This window comes from Mesocricetus auratus, unplaced genomic scaffold (assembly GCF_017639785.1).
Source record: "Mesocricetus auratus isolate SY011 unplaced genomic scaffold, BCM_Maur_2.0 Super-Scaffold_100676, whole genome shotgun sequence".
Classification (NCBI taxonomy): domain Eukaryota; kingdom Metazoa; phylum Chordata; class Mammalia; order Rodentia; family Cricetidae; genus Mesocricetus; species Mesocricetus auratus.
Genome location: NW_024429266.1, coordinates 175,460,880 through 175,487,991, shown reverse-complemented (window position 1 = coordinate 175,487,991; position 27,112 = coordinate 175,460,880). Strand labels below are relative to the sequence as shown.

Sequence of the window (27,112 nt, the reverse complement as noted above, 5' to 3'; positions counted from 1 at the left end):
AATTGTCATCTACCTGTGGACTTTTAGGATTTAAAGAAGTTGCTGTTGGACTGAGTTACATTTGGTTGACTTGTTGACTGAAGGGGTCCCATAGAGATCCCCAAACAACCTAGACTGATGCTAGGACAAAGGATTGTTTACTGCACCCTAACAGGGGAGGGAGGAAGAGGAGGTATTGCAAAGAACAACATCCACTCATTAAATATGGAGAGGTCAAGTTGGAGCCTCCATGGAGCCTTTACCCCTCTGTTCTAGTCTCTTTGATGTAGGAAGGTACTCTGCAGGCTACTGAAAGAGAAACATGGAGGTCAACCCAGCCTCAAAACCTTCAACCTACAGTCTGCCCTGCCTGCAAAATATGCTGAGGAATGATGGCACAGCCAATGTCTGATTTAACGTGGGGTTCAATCCACAAGAGGGCGCCCATCCCTGACACTGCCTGAATGGCCAGGAACTGGAGACTGGCTAGCCCAGAGACCTAGGATAGAACCAGACATGATAAGTCTAGAAAAAAAAATATCAATGAAATGATTCCTAGCAGTATCCTGCCATATCATAGGTCAGTGCCATGTTCAGTTGTCATCAAAGAGGCTCCCTCCAGCAGTAGATGGGAGTTGATGCAGAGACCCACATCCAGACCTGTGGAAAGAGTCTAAATTGAAGGTCTCCATTGCTTCCCTCCCCTTGGAACTCAGGAAATCCCTTCGATGAGGTGGTAGAAAGATTGTACGAGTCAGAGCAGGAGAACATGGCCTACTGAACCAACAAAGCAGGGCGCATATCACCGAGACTAAAGTGGCAAGCACAGGGCCTGCATGAGTCTGCACCAGGTCTCTGCATGCACGTTGTGACTGTTAGCTTGGTGTTTTGTGGAACAGCTAACTGTGGGAGTGGATGTATCTATGACTGCCTGCTCTTGGGACTCTTCCTCCTGGAGGGTTGCCTTGTTCAGCTTTGGTATGAGGGCCTTTGCCTTGTCTTACTACATCTTGTTTTATCGTATTTGGCTGTTGTCTCTCTGAGGCCAGTTCTTTTCTGATAGGAGATGGCAGGGTCTGGGGAAGAGGGGAAGGGGAGGGAGCTAGAAAGAGTGGAGGGAGGGGAAAATGTGGTCAGTATGTATTGTATGAGAGAAGAATCTTTTCTATAATAATAATAATAAAAGCTGGAATCAAAACTAAAAAGAAATCACCATTAACTCTTGATTTCTTCATACACACACTAGGAGAGCCAACAACCAAGGCAAGTAACTGCAACTGAGCATAAAACTTATCTTGTATCACAGACACTCAGGAAAATGAGTCAAGCTGAGTCATGCAGCTCAGTGTCTTCCTCACCTACCAGTGTTGAGAGGAACTTCACCTTGATGCATTAAGGCATCAGACCTGTGTGAGGAGATCACATCCTTGCACATACTTACATTCCTTCTTTCCTGGCCTCTAATTTTTCTTCTGTCTGTAGGATTTTTCTTCTCTGCTCATTTAGGCTTTGTTCTCTGCTTATAAAAAAGGGCCTAGTTAGCTGTGCCTACTAGTCTAAATCATACTTGCTTTTTTTCAGTGCTCTACATTTCCAACTGGCTTATTTCATTAGAGATTTTCTAAATCTCTCTTCAAAATAAAGAAATAAACCGATATTTCATTTGCCATTGCGGTCTAGGAGCTGTATGCTAGTTGCTTCTAAGATTGTTTTGTTTAATTCTCATAATGACTCACCAGAAATGGAGAAAATTCTTTGAAACAAAGGCATTCAGGATTCCCAGGAAGAAAAAGACATTTCCAAGGTCATTTAGCAAGTTTGGTACAGCCACAAAGGACAGTGAGTGCAGTGGCCCCACACCACACAGCGCCATCTCCCTCTGCTGACCTGTTCTTCCCGCTCTCCCACACTATGGAAACTGACTTGCCACATGTGATGCACTGATTTTCCCCCATTTTTCTTCTTCCACTCAAAAGAGACTTAACGATGCCACGAGTACTTGTACCACTATAAATACTTCCTATCCTGGTTCCTGTCAACTTACTCAGGATGAGGCCAGGCTATTTCCTTTCGCTCTATGGATTCTAGAACAGACCGTTCTAGGAAGTTGTCATTTGTACTATCCAAGTCCCTGGCCACCCTGAAATTGCTCCTCTGAGGCACTGGGCCATCCTGGAGCTGGATCACTGAAGTCCAAGCCCCCACCTCTGCCCCAATTTCTTCCTAAGTTTCACATCAGCTTGCTCCCAGGACCCTGATCAGCATTCACAGTCCAGCAAGCTCCTCAGTCAGGGGCCCTGTAGCACATGCTACTCTCTTAACATTTTTGTCTATACATGACACTGGCACTGCTCTGCAGATACTGACTCTCTCGGTCTTTTGCTCATGATTATAACAAGGAAGAACTAAAGTATGTGACCTACAAGACAGCTTTTCTTTGGTTGTATGCCTACATTGCTATCAGAGTGCTTTCTTGATACTGCTCCTGCCTTCCTGTCTCAAATAAGATTAGCCTCAGACACCTCAACAGTAACCTTTCATTCTATATGAAGATTAGTAGTGTCAAAGTACATTCTTTGACACATTAGTTTCTCACATCTCTGTGAAGGAGCCAAGAGAGATAGGATGCTTGCTGTTCATCAGACTGTTGGGAAAACTGAAACTCCAAACAGTTCAACAGCATGCAAACTCACAGAAGACATCATGAGTTAAGCTGAGAACTGAAAGTTTGCATCTAGATACTCACACACTGCCAAGTTTTCTAACTTGCTCATTTATTTGTGGGTTTTAAACAGTGATACTAGGGTATATTTATAGATCTTGGCTGGGTTTATCTGCCACTTCCTGCACCTGCCCATTGACCAAATTGGCTAATGGAACTGTTTTCATGCCTTTCCTCTGCTCCAATGCTGCAAGCTATCCTAATGCCTTTTCCTTAAGGTAATTTGTCCTGTTGGAAATCATAGTTTGTGTTTCCTGGCCCAGGGTCACTCGCTTTCTTGGCTAAGCCACAGTATTGTCATCATAAAAGAGCCAAGATGGCAGCAGATGAGACAGAGCCCTCTTCTAGAGGAGAAACACATTCATGAAGTAATTGGCCATTGGACATTCTGATTCATTTTCTAGGGAAAAAAAGACATGGAATAAGTTCCGTAGCTTGCTAGCAAATGACAGACACCCCCTGAGCTTAAGAGGGCACTAGCAAGAAACAGTGTGCCGGGGTCCAGAGGACAAGCTCTGCAGCCTCAGTCTGGGGTGTGGGTGCTGGCTGTAGCCTTCCCAGGCTGTGTGACCTTTAGGAAGGATCCTACATTTAAACAAATAATAACAAAGTTGTTTATATGGCTAAACCATTCAACCAATCTGTACTCAAAAGAACATGAAAGGATAAAAATGCAAATGTTCCATTTTCCCATTCATCTCTTATCACATACAATCCCATTATCATTCCCAGCATGCCTTTCCAGTGGAGTAGGGGGTGTAGACATGACTGTATGTTCTAAACATGCACATACACCATCTTGCTACAAAAACTTTTTTGAGCCTTAATTTTCTCTCACTCAAGAGTGTGTCTCAGTGATAGTCTTTTTTAACACATAGCAGTGTGCTTATCTTTTCTTCTCTGGTGCTACATGGTGTACATTTTACTATACAGACATGAAACAAATGTTTTTTTGTAGCATTCCTGATGCAAGAAATAGACACAGCTACAGTTCTTACAGAACTATCAAACTGCTTCCCACCCAAGAAAAAGATTTATCACATGTGTTCCTGTTTGAAAGTTTGGGAAATCTACTTCACCTACCTTGGTTTTCCCAAACTGTCCCTTGCATAAGATGGCAACAGAGTAGGTACTTATGGACTTTCTGATTGGCAATCTTATAAAATAATCCAGATTTATCCCCCTTGTGCTCAATACTAAACAGAACCCAAGATGTACATCCTTGCAGCATGGTCTAAAAATATCTGTGGTGCCTGCATTGTCAATTTCCCCCTATTGTAACATTTTCTTAATATGCCTAGCAGCTGAGGATTCATGTGAGTCTAGTGCCTTGCCGTTTCCTTAACGGACAAGGTAATGAAACATCTCCCCTTATTGCTAAAATGAGCAGAGGCATCTAGATATAACTCTTGTTATTCAAGGAAAAGAATATCTTTAGTGGTGCATGATGGGTGGGAAGATGGCTTGAGCCCAGAAGTTTGAGACCAACCTGGGCAACATATTAAGACTTTATCTCAAAACAAAAGAAAACAAAACAAATGTGGGTGGAGGAGCTAATGACAAATTTAATAATTAGCAGTAAAGACTTGCTGAGAACCAAACATTAAATATTTTATGTATTTTATCATATTTAGTAATATCTGACCTCCAGATGCTATGAAGGGATTACAGGTATGAAAGTGAAATAAGAGAAGGTAATGGATATGTGTGAGTATGGTCAGAACACATATACATGTGTGGAAGTTTCATAACAAACCCATTATTACATATAATTAATATATACTCATTAAAATAAATTTTAAAAAGGGAATAAAATCAAATGGAAGTGTTTAGAAACTCTGAAATACTATGGAAATGTGAATTACTGTTAGAAAAGACAGAAAAAATTGTTTTCTATTAATATAACCCATGTGATTTCCTCATCTTACAGACTTTTACCATATGTATTGTCTGCTTATGACACTAGGTTCACAGCAGCAGCATCTAATATCACCTTTCAAAGTCACTTGTCTAATAATTGGATGCCACCATCCTCCATCACTTAAGATCATCCCTTGTATAAATCCTAGATTCTCCAGAATCTTTTGGATTTAAAAATATTTACTATGTTGTGTTGTGTGAGTGCATGTTCTGAACTTAGGCCTCTATAATTATAATTACCATGTCTTAAATAGCCAAATCCTTCATCAACTTCTGCACTTAGCAGGCTTACAATCAGGATTTCCTTACTGTCTGTAGATGTTAGGAGTGATGGTTTGTGGAGGCCAACAGAGGAGACCAGAAGCCATCCTCAGGGCTGAGAGGACCCTGTCTGACTTTGCAGGCCTACATATCTCTTCTCACATGTGCCAGTTCCAGACTGTCATGTTTTTCTCCCTACCCTTCTACACAAGAAAACATGCCTTCAAACTCTATCTACAGTGGCAGACAGAGGCCAGGAAGCAGTCTAATGTAAATCTTCCCCAGATGACTGAAATTTGCAGGATAACTGCTAATTCGGTTCAGAGGGCACATAGAAGATTTTCCAAAAGCTTTGGAAATAGCCAAGGATCTTGTAGATGCCTAGCACTGGTCTAGAAATGTATGTCTAGCAAAGTAATTGGTTCTGCTCTCACTGACTCTAACTCAAGCCTTGTCCTATTGAACAAGCACCTCAAGCCCTCAAAGAGTTTGAAAAACTGGAAATACAGGAATCCCCCCCCCCACACACACACACACAGGAAAGATAAAACCAAGTCGGCCTGCCCTGCTGAGTTTGTGAGCTCCTTCTGCCACCTACTGGACAGATGTGTCTTGCAATTTTAGCTTATTGCTTGGTGAACATTCCGACTATCTCCCCCCCTCCCAGTTTGGGGTGCAGGGTGAGCCTTAAGAGCTTGGGCACTTGTCTGGCATGGCCAATGCCCTGGGTTCTATCCCTAGCACAACATAACAATAGCATTGGGGTTTTGTTGTTTTAAATATTTCTTTCTGTTTTCAATTTTATTTATTGTGAGGTTGGGGTTGTCTACAGCCTGCATGAGTATGTCAGAAATGAACAAGTGGAGTCAGTTCTGTTCTTCCACCTTGTGAGTTCTGGGGATCCAACCTGTGTCATCAAGCCTGATAGGGAACACCTTTTCCCAACAAGCCATCTCAAAGTTTGTTTCTTCTAAAACACAAACATCTGCAGAGAAAACATACCTTTTACACACACACACACACACACACACACACACACACACACACACGACTATAATATGTCAGTAAATTCAGCAAGAATTTGCTGAGTAGCTAGTGGTAAGTGAGGGGGGGAGTGGTGGGATATTGGCAGTTGCCAGGTAGATAAAAATGTCTACAGAAGACCGATACCAATGAGTAGTTGCTCAAGTTCCTTATAGGTCTTAAGATTTATGACTAACAATCACATCTCTAATTTTCAATCTTCTCTTTACAAGTATTTAACATTTAAAATGCACAATCACAACTGCATAAGAACAAAAGGTTCCCATAGCTTAGAAAGTTTTCTCAACCTCTAAGGCAGGTAAATGCATTTCTTCTCACAGGTTAGTGAGAAGACAGAAACAACTACACAAAACGGTGGTGCAGGAAGTAAGTCACAGAAGCACAAACAGGTACCATGGGAATTCAAAAGAAAGGGCAATTCCAGTTCCTTCATTAGAGAAGTAGGGAAGGGCTCCTCAGAGACTGAATGGTAAACAGTTAGCAGGAACTTATCACATAAGGAAGACACAGATTGAAATGCAAAGGCCTGGAGGCTTGAGGAAGTAAAGAAGTACAGCTCACTTTGGCTTAGCATAAAAATGGGCCCTCATATGTCAGGCTGAGTATGTGAGACTAGCCAAGACTATTGTGTGTGTGTGTGTGTGTGTGTGTGTGTGTGTGTGTGTGTGTGTGTGTGTGTGTACATGGCACTGAAGGAGGCCAGAAAGGGAGTTGGGTTCCCCTGGAGTTAGAGTTACAGGTAGTTGTGAACAGCCTGATGTTGGTGCTGGGAACCAAAGTTCCACCCTCTGCAAGAGCAGCAACTGCTCTTAATCCCTTAGTCATCTCTCCAACCCCTAATAAAGTATTAATTGTTTTTTTTTTTTTTTGCTGTGGAAAATTTTAGCCTCAAAACTCAACACTATTTGCCAGACCTTCACATTTTTGTTGCTAGGACTGTGATTTAACATTTGCTTGTTTGTAGACAGTGTCTCAGTGTCTTAGATAGCTCAGGCTTGTCTTGAACTCTTGATCTTCTTGCCTCTGGGTACTGGGATTAACAGTGTGTATCACTATACCTGGCTTTGGTTGACTATTTCAAAGAAAGACCAAAAACTCATTTCTCCTGCCAATTTTTCAGTATTACCTTCAACTGGTAAATGATTTAATTTTATTATAAAATAATATTCATGAACTTGCCATGTCAACCATGCAATTCAATAGCATTACTTATACTCACTGTGCTGTGTAAATGCCCCACTACACATTTTCACAACTTTTCATCATCCAACCAGAAACCATCCTCTGCTCCTTCTGTCTTAGGAATCTCAAATCTATTCTTTGTTTTCATATATTTGCTAGCCTAGGATAATGACAATGGCAATGATTTTTATGTATAAAAATCATGAACAAAGTGAATAATTTTAGTAACATCTTTACTGAGTCTATGCTCATGTTTTCCCAACTACTTACAAAAATACTCTCAAAGACTTTAAGCAGTGAGGTGGACATGATCGGGTGAGTCCAAGATCTGAGAAACCACTTTGAGACTGAAGGGATTGAATCAGGGCTCAAGGACATCTGAGAGCTTGTGCTATCCCAGACCTCAGAATGTGCTGCTCTATCAACAACTGAAAAACCCATTATTGCACAGCACTCACCTCACAATTTAATCACTTGTTTGAGGCCTAGGAACTTAAGAGACTACCTGGGGTATGGCATTGGTACTGAAAAACAGGAATAAATAACATGAAAGAAAGAGACACAGAACTTCACTGTAGATGTCCTGGAACAGAGACCAAATGAGTCTTAATATAGTCACACAGGGCCTTATGTTGGTGAAGAAATTATTAACTCAAATTTGAATTGAAATCTAATGAATTTCTTTCAGTACATGGGAAAATTCCTGTTGTGGACATTTGATTTAGGAATAAGAAATTAAGAACAAGAAGACACTGGCACAGACCCCAGTGAATGCAATGTTGAAGGGTTAGTTTTATATCATTAATTCTGTGATTGAGTCATTGTATCAAACACTCTGCAAGGAAGGAGATGTTTAGATAGAGCAAGTGGCATGACAGCTTAGTCAACATTCACATAAATGATTTGGAAGAGAGTGCATGGGGAAACTGCCAAGTTTGCAGATGGCATTCAGCATTTCCAGGGATTAAAATGCCAAGCTGATTAAGGATAAACTGAACGAAGATGTGCACGTGGGCAGAAAAGTGGCAGAGGAGTTTTAATGTGACTAAGTGTAAGAAAACACATTTGGGGTAAATAAGTCTCAGAATATTATTAACCATTGTTCGGTAAAGAAGCCCAAATGGCAGAAAACTATTCCTTCAAGATATGCCTGAGATGTGTCACCACAATAACAAAAAGACTGAGAGAGAAATGAAAAGAAAAATATCACCAACAACAAGTATGTTGGGAAGTACACACAGAGGGCTTCTCTCTGCCCCACTCCATCTTATACAAGTTGCAGTGGTTAGTGATACGGTGTGTTGTGTCTTCTGTTCTACACCAGCAACACTATGAAGGTGGAAATGGCAAAAGAAAAGAAGAACCCAGTGCAATAGTTCTGGTTTTAGGAAACTACAGTAGTAATCTTTCCTTAAACTGAAGGTATGAGTGTGGATCAGAGAGAAAGAATGGTGGATGGACAGATGTCACTCACCCCAACCAAAATTTATCCTCATAATATTTAGTGCTTCCTATGGCAAAGTTACCCCAATGTTACTGATTTTATGGGGAAATGAGTATCCAATGAATTGACTGGCTTATTTAAAATTAGAAGTTAGTGGGTGTCATAAGTCATCAAAATCAAGTGCTTTTTTTGATGATCATTTTAGAGGTTGGACATCTCTGTCCAACAGGCTGTGTAATACTCATTTTTGTATCCCCAAGGCCTGTTCCACTGCTTGGAATAAAGCGGTCACTCAGTAAATACTTACAAGGCTATTGAATTGGCTGCAGCTCCACATCTGGATATTAACACCAGAGAAGGCAACCAGGCTCAACCTGACAGAGTCCTGTGCTTAAAGACCACTGAGCATACACATATAGTCCTTTTTCCTGAGTTTATTAAATTCCTTCAAGTGCTCTTCAGGAGGCCTTCAAGCCTGAGCAGGCAGATGAGACCCCTTTAGAAAATCAGCAACCCCAAAGCTCTGAAAATAATGGATTTCCAAGTAAGCACCCAGTTGTGACTTCAGCTGGGAACAAATCAGTTTTTCTGAGCAGATTTTCTGAAGGCATCTATTTTGGGGAATAATTAAATGATGCAGTATTACAAGATAACAAGATTATCAAAATTAGGGGGAAAATCTGTAACTCAGGAGAACACATGATGGGAAGATTGGATACATTTGTTTGTAATTATAGTGGAGCTACAGAACAGAATGCTTTGGAGTCACGGGACACATTCTCTTTCCATGACTGGCTTATATAATTAAATCAGGCTGCTTTGATATTGAAGTAAAGTAGGCCTGTTATCAAGTTTGCTTTGGGAAAAGATCAGGCAAATATAATTTTCAAAAGATAGGGAATGTATTTCATGTGAGATAAGCAGGGCTGTTGGCATTGAGAAAGCTCAGGTTGACCTTCTATGGAGGGTCACAAATCATACCAACAGTCATTGCCACCTTCAGTCACATTTCTATCCTTCAACAGCAATCTAGACACAAATGCTTTCCACAAGGACACACAACCACTCCATTTCAAACTTGTGCCTGACTAAGTGAACTAGGCAAAGGCACCCTTTTCTTTGGGTGTTTGTATAGGTCACATTTCTAGAGGCACTTGACTTGGAAAGCAGAGTGGGAGGCTATATTCCAGCCACTTTTACAGTGAAAAGCCTGCATAAGCATACATAACAGCCTCTGCTTACCATACAGTTACTTACCTATCACTTCCCAGTTACCACTATGGTGCCCTATCCTCTGCAAAGTCATCATCCTTTAAGGTCCCTATCTCTTCTTTCTACAGTCATTTCTTTTTTCTTTGCAAGCCTAATATGAGAAGCTGGAGAGATGGCCTTGTGGCTGAGAACAGGCTGATCTTACAGAAAACCCAGGTTCAGTACCCAACACCCACATGGTAGCTCACAACCGTCTGTAATTCCAGTTCTAGGTGATCCAACACCTTCTTTTGACCTCTTCTGGCACTTATGCAGATGGTACACAAACATACATTCAGGTTAAACATCTATACACAAAAATAAAGATAAATATTTTTATTTAAAGACAGCCTAATGTGAAACCCATCAACTTGTTGTTTCAAGTAGACAAAGACTAGTGTTACTAGCTAAATTTCCTCCTTCCCATTATATCATAGAGCCCATAAGGGTATGAACTCCTTGAAGATCTTACACTTCCTATCATTCAACAACTCTCACACTTACTCATTTCTACTTTACTCGAGGTACACCTATGGCAGATAATTTCATGTGTCAACTTGAGTAGGGCACTAGATGCCCAGCATTTATTTAAACAAAGTTTCTTAGCATGTGAAAGTGGGTTTGCATCAGATTAACATTTGAATCAGTAGACTAAGTAAAGCACATTGCCTACCCCAATATGGCTGGAATCATCTTAAAGCACAAAAGACTCTCTGCTAGACTGTCACCAAACTGCTTCTAAACTCAGGCTGAAACTTCTACTATTGGCTCGCCTGGGTCTCCAGTTTGCTAACTGCAAATCTGAGGACTTCTTAGTCTTCATGCTCATGTAAGCCAATTCTATTTCCCAGAGAGAGAGAGAGAGAGAGAGAGAGAGAGAGAGAGAGAGAGAGAGAGAGAGACAGAGACAGAGAGAGACAGAGAGACAGAGAGACAGAGACAGAGACAGAGACAGAGACAGACAAACCAAGAGAGACAGACACAGAGACAGGGATAAAGAACATTACAGCAAGGACCTTGCTGTTATGGGAACTGCTGTACGTATCTCATACCCAGCTCAACCATATGCAAAAAATACAAAGAACATTTACTTCAACATATGGCAGGACCAAGCTCCATCTTAATTGTTTTTTTGCTTTTTTTAAATTTTTTTGGTGGGGTGGGAGTTGGCTCTTTGGAACAAACCCAGGGCCTGTGTATGCTAAGTCCTCAATGTGCTATTTCCAGTACAAATCAACATGGCAGTTATTGAAGAACTTGCATACTTTATTCTCAATATAACAAGAACACAATCTCCTCTCATCTTTTTAAGAGAAAATTCTGCTTAGGGGCTTTTTACTTATTATTTATGAGGAACAGACCCACAGAAAGGAAATGTTTGACTAGTTCAAGATATAACAATAGATCTAAATCTAATAGCACACACCTGTCATCCCTGCACTAGACAGCAGAAGCCAGAAAAATCACAAATCTGAAGACAGGGGGAACTAAACAGAAAGACTCTGTCCCAAAACAAAACAAAAACCACCACCAAAGAGGCAGGATGATGTTCATCTTGCCCTGTGTTAGATCCCCACCTTAGGGGGAAAATATCTAACAGAGGCTGACCGTGTTCCCCTTCCACCCCTAAAAGCTACCTCTTTACAGTAAGAATGGTAATTTGCTCCCAAACCACCAAAGTTGAACAGAGATCCTAAATGAGATAATAGGATGGGTAAACTGAGCTCTGACTCCTGTTTCCAGTGCCTATGAGACAAGGACCAGAAAAGGTTGAGCATCGCAGAATGCTGTAAAGCTGGTTCTTGGGCTGCTGAATCACCAGAGTATGATTCACAGAGCAGACTGCAAGAATTGGGGCACTCTCCCCATGCTCTGCTCCCATTAGCAGAGAAGGCCCGAGCCTCCTTCCTCAGTCCAAGTGTAAGCTGCAGTAGCTGGCATCATCAGCCCACTCACTAGCATAGCTCAGCAGAAACATCTCCAGATCTCAAGGTAAAAACGTTTTGAATTTCCATATCTCAGAGCAGGAGGCACGTTCCAGTCTGCAATTTTCCAGCTGGCACCACTTCAGGGGGAAATGCTGTTCACCAGATTAGGTCCTCACAACTGATTCTGGCACTCTGGAATGAGATCTGGCACTGTCCGGGAAGACACCTGCCACAGCTCCCAGATGTACCTGAGTCTAACAACAGGAAAAGGAGAATATGCTTTAAGTGTCCTCTATTCATTTCCATAGGCGGAGAAACTGAATCTTAGAGGGGGAAAAAGATCACACCATGTAAATCCTGTAGGAATGCTGGTGTAATGGGAAGCTCATGCCAGCTATTGTCCTGGCTCTCCTCTTTGTCAATGTGTCCTTGTTTCTAACCACTACTAATGATCTAAAATAATCCTCACACTCAACAAGCCCTAAAGACTACTTTTAAAAACCAACCCAATCATGAAAACATAGTCCTTTTTAGTATCTGCATATATTTATTTGAAAAGAATTATTCAGTACTGTTATGATGAAATATATTCTATAAATCCTTAAAAGGCAATAATTCTCATTCATTTACTCATTCAACAAAGATCTCTTAGATTAGGCACCTATTATTTGCTCAACTGTATGCCAGGCATTGGGTAAGGGAAAGGAAAGGTCTCACCTAGCTCTAACATAAAGAATAAAAATGAACTGGTATCAAAGAAGCATAGTAGATTACCTACCCAGAACACCTGCACTAGAGTATATTGAGCACAATGAAATTAATAACAGATGGTATTTATCATGTAGTTAGTGCTGGTTTCCATGCTAAGCACTTTATTCACCTTACTCAATTTTCCTGTGACAACTGATGGGGAGAGAGCACCACCTCCCAAGTCACTGCTTCACAATTCTTCCCACATATGGCATTACCTAAAAAGAAAAACTTTTAGCCAAGTGTAGTAGCATACACCATCTCCATCAGAGCAAGCTAGCCTGGTCTATGTAGGGAGACTGTGCCAAAAATAAATAAATAAAACCAACAGTAACATTGACAAATATAACCTTTAAAAGGTATCCATTAAAAAGTCACAGAAATTACTAGTAATTCATGTTAATGCATGTCCCCATTTATTTAATATTTTAGATTAAAGAATCGAGCATAAGAACTTCCATTAATATTTTAACACATATTTCTAAGGAAACATGAAGGGTTACTTAGGCATACTAGTAGAGACAGTCAACACCTTTAGGTATGATCTGATGCCCTTCTGACTAACAGGCAACTTTTAAAACCATTAATCTTCTTTCTTCTCTTACAGTGTCTTTCAATAGAAAAAAATCCCAAACTTTAAATTTTTATTAGTGTATATTAATTGAACAAACAGTGGATTCATTGTAGCATTTTCATACTTGTATATACCACTATGTATATACATGAATTTTTCTTTATCCATTGGTGGGCATCTAGTCTGATCTGATAATTGTGAATAGTACTGCCACTGTGGTATTTTGAATGAAAATGGCTCCTATAGGCTCACAGGGCATGGCATTGTTAGGAGGTGTGGCATGGTTGGTGTAATTGTGGTCTTGTTTGAGGAAGTATGTCATTGGGGATGGGCTTTGCGGTTTCAAGTGCTCAAGCCAGGCAGAGTGTCTCTCTTCCTGCTGCCTGCTGAACTGAATGCAGAATCCTCAGCTACCTCTCCAGCACCCTATCTGCCTGTGCATCCCCATGCTCCCACCATGATGATAATGGACTAAAAAACATCTGAGCCTATAAGCCAGTCCCAGTTAAATGTTTTCCTTTGTAAGAGTTGCCATGGTCATAGTGTCTCTTCTCAGCAATAGAAACCCTAACTAAGCAGCCATCAACCTGGATATAGAGATATATCTATTATATGACTTAGTTTCCTTCAAGAATACTAGGAAGTGATATAGCTGGATCATATAGTAGTCCTATTTTCAATTGTTCTGAAGAACCTACCTATTGACTTTCACAGTGACTGACTATTTCACATTACCACCAAGAGTGTACAGAGAGGTCTCCCCTCTCTTTCCTTGACCCTCATCACATCCTCACCAGTATCCGCTGTTGTTTAAAACTTTTTCCCTTTTTCCTTTATTTTTAAGGCAGAGTATCTCACTTTGTATCCCAGGCTTGTTTCAAGCCTTCAATCCTCCCATCTTGACCACTGGGGATCTGAGATTATAGGTGTGTGTCACCAAACCTGACTTTAAGATCTTTCCTTTATGAGGCTCATAAACAACTCTTAAACTCTTGGAATTAAGCTTTTCAGCTTCTTTATAGCTCAGGCATATATACAAATGTATATTTTCCTTTAACAGTCCTGAAAGGACTGGTGTTCACTATATACACTAGGCTAGTTAGAACTTCTGATCCTTCTCCTCTGCCTTGAGTTAGAATCATAGGTATATGTCATAATGCTCAGCTGTATAAGTACTTTAAATCTTTATTTTATCAGTCTTATTAGGTAAATATTTCAAACTCCTTATGTTCATTGGGGAGCTGAAACTTAATAGATAAATAGATTCAGCTTTCCAAAATGAAAATAGTTCCATATGTGATATGGGAAAGGCATCTTAGTGGCATTGACAAAGTACTGCAATATGAAAGTGTAATTCTCAAAGCCCTGATAAACAGGTGTGGTTATGGTGGCGCGCAGGATACACATGGCAGAGAAGTAGCAGGGCATCAGAACAAGGTGGAGTGGCAGGGGGAGGCCAGTTCTCTTCTCGGTTTGCCAGTGACCAAGGGATGTGATTCTGCAGACTAGATATGTAAAGCAAATTAGTTGGAATTTGGGTGACAGTGAAGTAGAAATCTTGACAATACTCTCATGAAGGGAGTTATCTTCTAAAATATTATTTATTCCCTAGGCTTCAGATTCTGTTCTTTGAAAATTTTCCTAAAACATACAGGAGGCCAAAAGTAGGTTTGTTCTTTAGATCATCAGTCCTTGCATATGGCCAGCTTCACTTGATGGTCTTAAGGACCCAATGAATTATCTCTAACATTTCTCTGTAGGAAACTTAAAACCAGGTCATCAAATCTACTGTACAGCAGTCATAAGAAACCGTCATCAACCAGAGTTACAGGAGTGGGGGTTGTTAGTTTCACTTTCAGACTGGGCTAAAATTTCCCATCATGAAACTTGCTGTTTGGTTCTGGGCCTCTCTTCATTAGACTAGTCTACTTTTTTCTTATCCACACCCACCATTTGGGAACAGCAAACAGACCCCTTTGAGACTTTATGTCTTTAGGCTATACTATTGTTCTCCTCTCAAACATTCCTCACATGGTAAGGTTCTTCAGCCTAAGCCTGAAGTCTCCTCTTCAGAATTGCTAAGTGAAGTTCTCAGACCATAATTAGAATTTAATGAACCTCTCCTGGATGGTCAGGACAGACCTGAATAGGCAGAAATTATTAGAAGCTGGATAAACCTGAGTTCTTATTCAGTGTAGCTTCCTCTGGGCAAATCTTCACTTAGGGAAATACGACCTTGGAGAAATGCCAAGTCTGTTTATTTCTCTGAAGTCCTGAATTGTAACCAGATTCAGCAGAAGCTTTTTAAAGTTATGAGACCATTTTACAGCTTGTCTTAAGGTAGGGGAGTGAAAGTTAACTAATTAGTACAGAATTTTCAACCAGGTACAGTTTCCTTCAAATTTAAGTCCATTACTTGCCAAAATCAAGTAAGTTTTCAAGCATACAGAAATATTTAAAGAGTGATGGAACACATACCTGTTTATTCACCACCCAGTTTTGTCAATCTTACTATTTTTCTTTATTTTCTTTTCAGATTTTTATAAAAGAAATACAACATTAAAACCCACTGTTGGGATTTCTCACACAGGAGATAACAATTCTGAATTAATGCCTGTCATTCATCTGCATGTGTTTATATAACTTTCCTGCATGTATCTGTACCTACAAACTGTATGTTGCTTGTTAGGGAACTTTGTATAAGTGGTATTTGTTATTCTGTATCTACTTTTCCCACCAGTGTTACATTTTTTGACATGCGTTCATGTTATTACATTAAGCCCTGATTCATTTCTTTTTAATGTTTTAAACATATCCCATGAAGGAGTTTTGGTAAGTAATGCTAAATTCATCTTTCTCCACTTGTCTTAATGGTTTAGTAATTATACCATTTTATTTCTACTTTTTATGGTTACCCTTTAGTTCTGATAGATGCATACCTTGCTTACCTAGGTGTCTTCAAGCAGTTCTCATTTCCTCTCTAATCTTAGAATAAGATTGGTCACTCTTCTTTGCTTCTCTTTCTTCTCTGTCACATACTATTATTGCTTGACATTTTAATCTTGTTTTTATACTCTGCAGATTCATTGTTTTTGTTGCTTTATGCAGTCAAGATTTTTCTGAGTTTTGTTTTTTTAATATACACATATTTATTAATTTCTATGTTAACTATTGCTTTTTCATGTTATTACTTCCTTTTGGATTTACTTCCTGATGATAATTGTTTTTGTATATTAATTTCAGAAATTAACTATGAAATGTCAGTATGAAATCCTTACCTCTCTGTGTTATATTCTCATTTTTGAACGAAGTTAACAGAGCTAGAGTGAAAGTTCTAGACTGATTAATTTTGTTTTGTTTTGTTTTGTTTTTCCACACAGAGTTTCTCTGTGTAGCTTTGTAGACCAGGCTCACAGAGATCCACCTGCTTCTGCCTCCTGAGTGCTGGGATTAAAGGCATGCACCACCACCACACAGCCTTATACTGACTAATTTTTTGCTCTCAATATTTTGGCCTTGTATCACAATCTAATTGTGATTCTTCGTTGGGGGTTCCTTTTGTATTTTGATGCTCTTAATACCTACTTACATAATTGATAGTCTGTGGTTTCAGTGTATCATGTAAAAATATGGCCTTGTTGAATCCTTGAAACCGATGTACATTCTAAAGTCTTTTATTAGTTTTGGAAAAATTTCAGCCATTACTTCTGAATAGTGTCTCTTTCCTTCCTTCCTGGGCATACATTGAGAGTTCTCATTCCACCTTCCATGTCTCTTAATCTTGATTTCCTATTTTTCTCTTCATTTCATCACAATTTTAGCTTTAGCTTCTTGGTCACCAATTCTGTTTTCACTAGACTTCACTCTTTTAAGAGCTGGGGTATAGCTCAGTGATAGGTATTGGCCTAACATTCACAAGATCCAAGACTCCAAAGCAGCAAAATTACAACAAACAGGAAAAGGTAAACTCTTGTTTAGGCAGCCTCTACAGTTCTGTTTTCCTTTTCATGTGTATATGGTATGTAAGTGTGTATAAATGCTAGGGCACACATGAAGCATGCAGATGCATGTGGAGGTCCCAGGTTGACTTTGGGAGTCTTCCTTGGCTGCTTTTCTATCTTATTCCCTGAGGCATGGCCTCTCAGTCATTCCCAGAGCTTGCCTATATGGCTTTTCTTGACAGTCATCTTGCTCTGGGGATCTCATCTCTACCTTCTGAGGTTGGGATTACAAATAAACTCCCATGCTCACTCCACATTTACATGGGTTCTGGGGATCCAAACTTTCTGCTAAGCTATCACTAGCTGGGCATACTTTAAGTTAAAAAGTGTTGAACTTGTGGGACTTCAAATCACTCAGGCTGTATAGACAAAAGTGAAAGTAGATTTGGGCTTATGAATTTCTACTAAGAGCATGAGTTTATACAGACAAGTTTGTTATGTACATGTATAAATGAGAGCCACCATTTTATTAAAGGTCTCAGTTCTTCCAAAGGCTCAGTTTCCAAGATTCCCATCTTGTGACAGGTCACTATTTCCTGTGTCTTGAATTAGTATTAAAAGCTAAGCCCTAAGGTTACTAAAGTAGAATATCCTTGTCTAATCTTACTACTCAGTCTGTCTTCATTTTCTGCCCCTGGATATGCTCTAACTTTCTTGAAAACTCATTCATGAATTTCAAAGAACATTATTTTTTATTCAGAGTTGTTAGAATTCAGTTGTAGAAGATTTCCAGGTTACTGAGTTAAAATTATTGCCAGCAATAGAAAAATTTTTGAACTGCAGATAAGAAGATTAATTCAAGAAGCTTGCTTTTATTGGTTGGTCACTTACTGTGATGATAAAAATTTTATGTTTCACTTTGTATAGGCTATGGTTCCCAATTACTTTGTGAAACATTAGATATTGCTGTGAGGTGTTCTGTAGATATGATTAGCATCAACAATTAGGTGACAGTAAGTAGAGGAGTTAATTGGTAAACATGGCTATAGATCATCTAATTAGTTGAAGGTATTACTGAAAAAAATCAGGTTTCCCAGATAAAGGGAGACTTCTACTGTATGTCTTTAACACAAATTCCCACCTGAATTCCAAGATTTTTGGTCTACCCAACAGATTTCAGATTTTTCTGCAATACAAGTTTGAGTTCTTCAGAGGATTGGATTTGCCAGCCAGACAGTTAGTCTGTCTGTCTGTCTGTCTATCTATCTATCTATCCTATTGTATTGGTCTGTCTGGGGAAACCCTAATGCACTTACTATGAACAATTCCTTAAGGATCAAATAGATTATATCTTTCACATCCCTATGCTCATGGATTTTAATCTACTAGTAGATAAATAACTATCAAAATGTAGAATATAACTCAAAATTCAGTAATATAAATTATTCATTCATCCCTTACATATAGCCTAAGCACTAGCCATGAGTAAGATGTTTCTGAATGGTAGGAACAAAAAGAAAAGGCAGAGGTTATCTCTCTGGGAGCACTGAATACTTTGGTACACAGAGGAAACACAGGGTGTACATTGGATCATAAGAGGAATCTAACCAAGTTTGGGTAGGGGAGGACAATTTGAAAAGTGATGTGTAAGCTCATCCTAAATTTAAATAGGACTGAGTCAGACAAAAGTAAAGGAAAAGAATAGAGCGAGACATTCTGGGTCAACAGCCTAGAAATATTAAACAAGAAGACATGAATAAAGATGCTGGGCATAAGCCGGGCGGTGGTGGCGCACGCCTTTAATCCCAGCACTCGGGAGGCAGAGGCAGGCGGATCTCTGTGAGTTCGAGGCCGGGCTGGATCCATAGCCTCCGAAACAATACAGAGAAACCCTGTCTCATAAAAACCAAAAAAAAAAAAAAAAAAAAAAGATGCTGGGCATAAAATACAAGGAGGGAAACAATAGAAGACAAAGGTTACAAAGTTAAACAAACAACACAGGGAGATTGCATAAGATTGGAAACTGAGATTTTCTGAAAGAAGTGGAATATAAGCATAATCTGGAAAGTCGTGTGTGATTTTAATAGGCAGGAATGAGGAGTAAAGGGCAGAGAACAGAGTGCCTGGGAGAAGCATGGGTGCAGGATTTAAGACACTAGGGATAAAAACAATGAGACCACAAAGAGCTCTGAATGATGGACGACTCTCAGAGTAGAGGCTGGAATCTATTTCCCTCAGGGAGTGGCTAGGGGCCTATGAAAAACAGAAGGTAATGAGGAAATTGTGGTTATAAACACCTACCACCTCCAAGGGCTTGGAAGATCCCAAAAAACACACCTGGTCATGGCATTCAGCTTCTGTGTTCTGAAAGACACAGCCAGACTGGCCAAGGGACAGGAAACATCTGTGCCACCTTGACCTGCCCGAATCCGCTCTCTCCCTATCCTTCTTGGCACCACAAAAACTGGGAGCAGAACAAAGGCTGAGGCAAGCCCCGGCCTGGGTCCCAGAGAAAAACAATAACAAGAGGGGGCCAACCTGATCTTCTACAAGGGAAGGAGAAGTAGACCCTGTCAGATTGCATCAAGGGGAATACAATAAAAGACTCATTGTTCCTGCTTCCTCCCCTTGGGAAATGAAGCTCCAAGCAGTAAATTGTGGTTAGGAGAGCACTGACCTGGAAAGGAAACCTGGGTTCTGGTCCAGATTCTGCTGCTAGCATGGTGTTTGCACTGGGTACACCATCTCACTTTTCTGGGCCTGTTTCCCATTTGGACTAAGAAGGAGTTAACAGGACTGGTGGCTCTTAAGCCACGTTCTGTGGTGCCCTGGAGTATCTCTAACTTGTTCCAACTATAGCAGTCCCATTTTCATATACAGGGTTGTATCTCTGAGGGAATGACAACAGCAGAAGTGTTGCTTTAAAATGTGAACCCCCCTGGACTTTGCAGCATCAGTCATTTGTGGCTGTGGTGAGGTCAACAGACCTGACTATACAGGAGCTCAGACAGCAGAGGCAGGCATGAAGGTAAGAAGAGAAGCAACACACTTGGACAAAACACCAGACAGCACAAATCAGACAGTTGAGTAGCCAAGCCTTTAAAAGGATCCCACAGGCTTTCCAGACACAAGTCAGTGAAGTCAGATAACCTGAAAGGTCACTGCAGAAAGCAAGCACTGCTGTAAAAAAAAATCTTGCCTCATTCCTCTTCTCTGGGGTACCATGCATATCTCTCTTAGGTTCTTTCCTGTTTCCCAGACTCTCTGTCAGTGGAATTGCAGACTGGTACTATCCTGATCCACATCTAAAAATCCATATGTGAGTGAGTACATACCATGCTTGTCTTTTTGTGACTGGGTTACCTCACTCACTAGGTTTCTTCTAGTGCCATCCATTTGCCTGTGAATTTCAAGATTCCATTGTTTTTTTCCCACTAAGTAGTGCTCCATTGTGTAAATGTACCACATTTTTTCTATCCATTCTTCAGTTGAAGGGCATCTAGTTTGCTTCCAGGTTCTGGCTATTACAAATAATGCTGCTATGAACATAGTGGAACAGATGTCCTTGTTGTATGAATGTGCATCTTTTGGATATATGCCTAAGAGTGGAATTGCTGGGTCTTGTGGTAGATTGATTCCCATTTTCCTGAGGAATCTCCATACAGATTTCCAAAGTGGGTGTCCGAGTTGGCACTCCCACCAGCAGTGGAGGAGTGTTCCCCCTCTCTCCACATCCTCTCCAGCATAGTCTTCAGTGTTTTTGATTTTAGCCATTTTGACAGGAGTAAGATGGTATCTCAAAGTTGTTTTGATTTGCATTTCCCTGATGGCTATGGATGTTGAACACGGCCACTGGAGGGGTGGGGGGGGGAGTGGGAGCTGGCAAGAAGAGAGGGGGAGAAGAGGAGAGAGTAGGTCATGGGGGAACAGGAAGGTTGAGTGGAGAGTAGAATAGGGTGAGAACAGGATGAGAAATACCATAATAGAGGGAGTCATAGGTTTGAAGAGAGATCTGGCACCAGTGAGACCTCTAGTGATCAAAAATGATGACACCAACTGGCAAGCTAAGCAATAGTGGAGAGACCACCCTAAATGCCCATTCCTGATAATGAACTTGACGTCTACCCTATATGCCATCCTAGAACCTTCATCCAGTGACTGATGGAAACAGAGGCAAACACCCACAGTTCAACACTGAACTGAACCCATAGAACCCAGTGACAGAGAGAGAAAGGAGCGATGAAAAAATTGGCAAAGAATGGGCTGGCGAAACCAGCAGAGACAGCTGATCTGAACAAGGGGGAGCTCTTGGACCCCACACTGACAGCTGGGAGGCCAGCATGGGACTGATCCAGACCCCCTGAGTGTGAGAGTCAGTGAGGAGGCCTGGGCAACCTATGGGGCCCTGGGCAGTAGATCTGTATTTATCCCTGGCATACAAATGGGCTTTGTGTGTCCATAATACAAAGAGGGATGATCTCTCAGCCTGGACTCTTAGGGGAGGGCCTGGACCCTACCCTGAGTGAAATAACAGACTCTAGATATCCCTATGTGGAAAGAAGTGGATAGCGGGGGAGGCTGGGGGGTATAGTGAGAGGGCCTGTGAGGAGGGGAGGGAGAGGGAACTGGGAATGACATGTAAAGCAAGCTATTTAAAATTAAAGTAATAAAAAATATTGAAAAAGAAAAACTGTTAAGGGAAGCTCTACCTTGCTAGCCGCTTTGGTTTATCTCCCGCCAGTTGCCTGGGCTCTGCCGCTTTGTAGTCCCCAAATAAACACACAAGACGCTGTATTAATTATGAAGCTGTTGGCCTTGTTTGTTTCTTACTAGCTAGCTCTGACTTAAGTAATTACCCCATAATTGTTAATCTAAGTATGTTTCTTACCGGAGAATAGTTCCAGGCTTTCTCCCCCATGGCGTTACATGTTGACTCTCTGTGTTTCTCCTTCCCAGAATCCTCCTGGACTCCTAGCCCCACCTATCTAGATTCCTATAGGCTCAACAGTACTTTATTGACAAACAACAGGCAAATAACAGGACTTCCCCAACAAAAAACTGTAGAATCTGTTTAAAATTCTGCCCATACCCCCCCCACACACTGAAAATAATGAAAAGAAAATAAAAAATAATGAAAGTTGCCTGATTGCACCTTCAGAGAGAAATAGAGGTGGGCAAACAAAGTCAGTGAGGTCTTCAAAAACAACTTACTCATTTGTTCAATTGTTAAAACTTACTAAGTTTCAGCTGGATGTTAGACCCTAGGCTAAGTGGGTGAGTTGCAGAAATGAGGAAACTGTCCTTACAGAGCGTGTGTAGGGAACAGACTGATCTATAAGTAAGGTGCCATGGGAGTTCAGTTCAGAAGAGCCAAATGCTTACAGAGAAGGAAAAGTACACAGGGAACAGCAGCTGATTTCAAACAGCTGAAGGAGAAGGTAAGCAATACATATATGCATAGACTGAACCAAAGGGAAGAAAAGACTGTTTCTAGGGCAGAAAGACAGGAAACAAGCAAAACCACTGCAAGAAAATAATGAGGACAGGAATAAAGGTTAGAAAGACAGAACTGGAGAGGGATAAATGGAGGCTGGAAGGCTCCACTCTCTAACAGAACAGTCTTTCAGCCATGGTGACTGCTTAGCACCTGTAAGTGGCTAGTGTAGATGATGTGCAATGAGGAGTACACATGCCCAGTTCTGGAGAATTAGCATGCAAAAGGAATGTAAAACATTTCATTAGGAACCTGTCTTAGCCTGATGTGGTGGCTGTGTTCTTGTATTGTTACTGAGACAAATACCTGAGGAAAGCAATATAAGGAAGGGTTTATTTTGGCTCACAGTTCAAGGTAGTCCTTCGTGGCAGGAAGAGCTTAATGCAGCCACACCGACCAAGACTTTGCTCACTCTCCTTGTTGTTCAACCCTAGACCACCAGCCCATGAAATGGTGCCACCCACCTCAATCAACCTCATCTAGAAATCCCTCACAGACTTGCCTAGAAGTTTGTTTCCATGGTGATTCTAAAACCTGCCAGGTTGATAAGCATCTCAAAAGCAGAAGACTGCAATCCTACTACTACTCAAGAGACAGAGCAGAAGGATTGTGAATTTGAGCCCAGTTTGGGGTACAAAAAGTTTTATATTAATTAAATGTTAAGAAATACTTGGAAGAGATAACCATGAGATTTGCATGGATCTGCACCAGGCCCTCTGCATACATGCTATGGTCCTTTGGCTTGGGGCTTTTGTTGGACTCCTAACAATGGAAGTTGGATTATCTCTGACTATCTCTTGGCCTGATCATAGGACCTATTTCCTCTTACAGGGTTGCCTCATCCAGCCTTGATTAAGTATCTGTGCCTAGTCTTATTGCATCTTGCTATGCCAAGTTCAGCTGGTATCACTGGGAAGCCTGGTCTTATTTGAAGGAAACAGAGGAGTAGTGGATCTCAAGGAGAGGGGACAGGGAGTAGTTAGGAGGAGGGAGGGACAGGAGGCTACAGTTGGGATGTATTATATGAAAGACAAATTAAAAAAAACTCTGGAAGCGATGTGTTAAATACAATACATTATTAATTTTGCCTGGTTTTCTTTTTCTTTTTACTGTGGCTATTAGAACATTTAAAAATTTATGCTTGCAATTTGTATTATATTTTTATTAGAGGATGCCTCATTAAATCTCTGCCAACCTCTACAAATAAGATAATATATGAAATATGAATCCACAAACTCCATGTGTTAGCACATGGCTGTAATCCCAGCATTTGAGAGGTCAATGCAAGAAGATTGTGAATTTGGGGCCAGCTTGGGCTACTTAGCAAATCCTGCCAAAAAATAAATAAATAAATAAAAGCCCCAAAAATCTTCCTCACATTCTGCAAAAATACAATTATATGGGGTCAAAAATATGTCCATTATATTGTTAATAATCTATGGAAAGCAAAGCATGTGAAAGAGTGATAAAGGGCAAAAGAAATGTTTTTCTATATAGTGATATATCATTTATGATTTATTACCAGATGCCTGAGGATTCAGAAAGCAAATTCAGCCACAAACTATACAGGCAGCAGTGGTACACACCTTTAATCCCACCACTTGGGAGGCAGAGGTAGATGGATCTCTGCTAGTTCAAGACTACACCGAGCTACACAAAAGTGATCCAGTCCCAAAGATAAACAGCTCACACAAAGGTGATCTCACCCCTTGGGATCCCAAACCCTTTAATCCCAGGACTCACCACACTGAAGGGAGGCAGAAGTTTGAGGATTGGTGAAGAGCTTGTGGATCAACCCTTTTAGCCTGAGATAGGGGTAAGAGCTAGTGGTCAACGGCTTTGCTTTTCTGATCTTCAGCTTGGAGCTTGAACCCCAATATCAGTCTCTGAATCTTTTATTTTTTATGTTAACAATTCTGTGGCTGAACAACAAATAGATGTTGATCATAAGCATGGGAACATTCCACAGGTGCTCATTTCTCTGTATTTGCTTCCTCACATTAAAATGGGGCGTTATCACTTCCCATCTATCTGTATTTTAATCTGTGTTTTTCGAAGTTCCTCATATAGTCTCTCACTTGAACCTAGGGGGTTAGGCAAGTTAAGAACTTTACAATATCATTACCTTTTTTTCTTTTCTTTTTTTTTGGTAAATTGGCTAAAGAAAAATAGATTCATTCACAAGGGAGCCTTTGAATCTGTTGCTCTAAGTGCAGGTTCGTTGCTCTTACCTCACTTCATGCTACCTCTTCCGCACAAATATCACTTATTTGAAATCATCTTGCTATTTTGTTCCTACTACAAACTATCTCCCTAACCAGACCACACTCTGTGAGTGCACTACATATCATGTTCACCTCTGTGGCTACCATATCATCCAACACTCCATGTTGTCAAATCTCAGAATCAAGATGCAGCACAGGAGGACACAATAAGAAGGTACAGGAATTGAAAATTGAAATTTCCAATTCATTCCAGATGATCTAACTCCTGTTTCTGGAAATGCTGCCACAAACCTCAAGGTATGAGCAGCAAAAAATAGAAAATACAGTAACAGGAGAGAAACCTTGGTGCCTGACAATTTATAGTGCAGCCTCTACGCAAATGTTTTAACGAGTTATATAATAGATGCTGGCATTGAACTTGTTGATGGGGGATATCCTTCTGTATGCTATGAATATATATTTCTCTTATTGGTTGATGAATAAATGCTGATTGACCAGTAGCCAAGCAGAAAGTATAGGCAGGACTACCAGACTAGGAGAATGCTGGGAGGAGAAATGCAGAGAGTGGCAAGAGAGACACCATGTAGCCCCCGAAGGAGTAACATGCTAGAGTATTACAGATAAGCCACTGCCACAATGGGTTAATAATTGAGAGCTAGCCAATAAAAAAACCTGAGCTATCAGCCAAACAGTTTATAATTAATTTAAGCCTCTGTGTGTTTATCTGGGACAAAATGGCTGCAGGACGAAGTGGGACAGAAACTTCCATCCACAACTCCTGTCTTCCAGACTTTTCTTGGATCCATTTCCACATGCTATTAAGGATAGTGGGCTGGTACTGAAAAAGCCCTCTGCCTCTCTGGGCCTTTTTAAACAATGAATGACAGGATCTTATGTGGGCCCAAATCCAGAGTGATGTAATAAGTCATCCGCATGGAGATTTTAAGAATAGATTTAAGTAAGAGACTTCTTTTCCTAATGATTGTTTCTGGTGCAATCTTAGGGAATAAATTACTTACCTCAGTGTCTAACCCAAGGTACCTGGCAAAGCTGTCACTCAGTAAACATGTGCTAAAAGACTCCACAGCCCTCTAGGAGACACTGACTGGTAAGTTTTCTCTAGGAAGAACTGGGTCTAGTGACCTTACATTTAAGCTGTTGTGAGTAGGGAGAAATCACAATGATGGTGACACTTAAGTGAGTCTCTTACATCTCTGCAACAGTGGAGAAAGACTGGCTTTATGTACATTCCATCCAGTGTGTCTACAGAAAATACCTAGATAACATGGACACTGAAATGCCCTTTGCTTAGCCCCAAGGTTAAATTCCTGCCAAGAATGCTCTAGAATCTAGCCTACAGCAACATTTGCAAACAACAAACAAAAAGCCTCTCATATGTATGGGGGAAGATAACTACTGAACGCCTCTTCTTTTCCTTCCCAACCAAACATATAGAGTTCAGGTTGGGCTCCATAGTTCCATGGAAGAATGGTAGCAATGGACACCACATCTGAGACAGTGAAAGGCCATTTGCCACCAGATACCTGCAATTCACAAAACCATGCAAGGCCACAACCACAGTTCTTTCAGATGTTCTCCTCTCCCCTTCTCTCTGTGTATGTGTCTCCCACTTCTGTCTCTCTTTTCCTCTCTTCCTTCCTACCTCCCTTTGTTATGAATTTAGTATGGATTCATTGAGGGTGGAAGTGGACAAACAGAATGTGAAGGTCCGAGGACAACCTATTGTTTGGGACAGGGTATCTAAATGTCTTGGAACTTTGCACACAGGCCGGGCCAGGTGGCTGGCAAACTTCTAGGGATCCACCTGAATGTGCCTTCCATTTTCCCACTGATGGAATTACAAGTGTGTGTCACCATACCTCTTTCACGGGCTCTTGGAATTTGAACTCAAGGCAAGTGTTACAAGCTGAGCTATCTCCCCGTCTACTTGTTACCTTTCTCCCTTCTCTCTCCCAACTCTTCCTGTCTTCTCCCAACCTTTTTTTGATCATGTTCTCCCTTTTAATTAGCAGTCTGAAACTCAACAAACTCACACACCAAAAAAATCACCAGTTTTAAGCCCAGAAATTCTATTAAGAAAGAGTTTTCATTGCTTTTTCTCAGAAGTTCAACAACATCCACAATTTTTACTGTCTGGAGGCTGTGAGTTCATTATTGCCAGTCTTTGATTTATGTAGGTCATTTCTCTCAAAAGAGCTGATTTATAGCCCTATGAATCAGCTAATAGGCAGTCTCTTTTCTGGCTATCATTAACCCTCTGATCCTGATTCAGTGACTCATTCAGGGTTCCAACTCTCTCTGCTGAGAAACACCTTGTTATAGAAGCAGTCATCTAAAAGTGAAGTAAAAATCTGAATTCAGAGAATTCTTTTAAGC

The 27,112-nt window shown here is 40.7% G+C and overlaps 1 protein-coding gene across 1 annotated transcript in view; it reads right to left on the bottom strand.

Moving 5' to 3' along the window:
* Syn2 (synapsin II) overlaps positions 1-27,112 on the bottom strand; it is a 148,810-nt gene that overhangs the window by 45,146 nt on the left and 76,552 nt on the right. The gene's annotated exons all lie outside the window — the stretch shown is intronic.